Below are 2257 nucleotides of genomic sequence, written 5' to 3' on the forward strand. Positions count from 1 at the left end.
GACCAAACTTGATCATTTAGAGGAAGTTAAAGTCGTAGCAAGGTTTTCGTAGGTGAATCTGCGGAAGGATCATTAACGTATTAATAAATTTCATATGATTTGTATAATAATATAACAACAACAATAAATGTGTTGACACACAAACAATTACACTCAATATATAAGCCACAACTATTACTAGGTTATAGTAAAAATGCATATTTATCACATTAGTGATTTATGTGAATGTAATATGTATAGATTAAATTGACATTTTAATAATATAAAATCAAAAATGAACATTATTATTCTAAACGATGGATCACTTGGCTCGTAGATCGATGAAGAACGCAGCTAATTGCGCGTCAACTTGTGAACTGCGGGACACATGAACATCGACATTTCGAACGCATATCGCGGTCTAAGGATACAATTCCTAGACCACGCTTGCCTGAGGGTCGTATTCATATACAAAACTGCATATTATACGTATGCGAATTGATTATAATGAATGTTCGTCTGAATTTAAGCATATTATTAAGTGAAGGCAAAGTAACTAACAAGGATTTTCTTAGTAGCGGTGAGCGAACAGGAAAAAGCCGAGCACTAAATTTCCTAGTCAATACTACTGAAAGATGTAGTGTTTAGGAGGAATCAATTAACCTGTAGCACCATTTTATGTCCAAGTCCATCTTGAATGGGGCCATTAACCCATAGAGGGTGCCAGGCCCGGAGTGACTGAAATGTGTTTTAGGTGATTCTTTCCTTAGAGTCGGGTTGCTTGAGCGTGCAGCTCTAAGTGGGTAGTAAACTCCATCTAAGGCTAAATATTGTTACGAGACCGATAGCGAACAAGTACCGTGAGGAAAAGTTGAAAAGAACTTTGAAGAGAGAGTTAAAGAGTACGTGAAATCGTTTAGAAGTAAACCTGAGAAACCCAAAAGATCGAATGAGGAGATTCACCGTCAAAATATTTGGTATTAATGCTAGTTATGATATAGTAAATAATCCTTGTGGTTAGCATACCGTACGTTCTAGTATTATTTTTACCTTATATGTCGGCGTGCACTTCTCCTCTAGTAGAACATCGTGACCCGTTAAATGTTGATTTATAGCCCGATTGATTGTCTCTTTCTGTTTGCCAGTTGGAGGTCATTGGTGTTTCTTAATCAACTGTTTGACGGTATTCATATGGTATTAAGTCGCTATTTTTTAGCGTTAAATTTATCACAAGTGCGGTTAGTTTCTGACAGTACGAATATAATGCCGTCGTTAAAACTAACCAACGGTTAGTTGATGATATTCTTTAACTGACTTTAATACCGGTCAGCGATGCTACCGCTTTGAGTACTTTCAGGACCCGTCTTGAAACACGGACCAAGGAGTCTAACATGTACGCAAGGCATTGGGATTTTTAAAACAAACCTAAAGGCATAATAAAAGTAAAGATTGTCTTTAAACAATTAAAGGAAGATAAGGTATATCACGATATAATCTCGCATTCCCGGGGTATCTTATTCTAAATGAGAAAAGGTCCACCTCGAGCGTACACGTTGGGACCCGAAAGATGGTGAACTATGCCTGGTCAGAATGAAGTCAGAGTAAACCTTGATGGAAGTTTGTATAGGGGCGAAAGACTAATCGAACCATCTAGTAGCTGATTCCTTCTGAAATTTTCCTCAGGGTAGCTGGCATTCATACTATAAGTCTCATCTGGTAAAGCGAATGATTAGAGGCCTTGGGGTCAAAAAGACTTTAACCTATTCCCGAACCTTTAAATGGGTGAGATCTCTGGCTTACTTAAATTATGAAGCTATAAGATTGTCGGATAAAATTGTCAAGTGGGCCATTTTTGGTAAGCAGAACTGGCGCTGTGGGATGAACCAAACGCTGAGTTAAGGCGCCTAAATGGACGCTTATGGGACACCATGAAAGGCGTTGGTTGCTTAAGACAGCAGGACGGTGGCCATGGAAGTCGGAATCCGCTAAGAAGTGTATAACGCCTCACCTGCCGAAGCAACTAGCCCTGAAAATGGATGGCGCTAAAGCGTTCTGACTCGTACACGAGTCAGTCGATCGTAAGCCCGAAGGTAATTCTGATGTTAATAGGGTGTTATAAAGTTACAATATTATAATACACCCATTCGGCGAAAGGGAATCTGGTTTCTATTCCGGAACCGGGCAGCGGAACTGTTTAAATTCGGACATTTGCAAAAATGTTGGTCGGGCCAACCCAAATTGGCCTGGAGACGCCGTTAGGAAATTTGGAAAGAGTTTT

The 2257-nt window shown here is 39.4% G+C and overlaps 1 non-coding gene across 1 annotated transcript; it reads left to right on the forward strand.

Moving 5' to 3' along the window:
• Nucleotides 1-285: 285 nt before the first annotated feature.
• LOC118067116 (5.8S ribosomal RNA) lies at nt 286-440 on the forward strand. Its single transcript, XR_004690321.1, has one exon. It is a non-coding gene; the product is annotated as a 5.8S ribosomal RNA (ribosomal RNA).
• Nucleotides 441-2257: the final 1817 nt, after the last annotated feature.

This window comes from Chelonus insularis, unplaced genomic scaffold (assembly GCF_013357705.1).
Source record: "Chelonus insularis isolate UGA/USDA-ARS -01 unplaced genomic scaffold, ASM1335770v1 contig_35_pilon, whole genome shotgun sequence".
Taxonomy (NCBI): Eukaryota; Metazoa; Arthropoda; class Insecta; order Hymenoptera; family Braconidae; genus Chelonus; species Chelonus insularis.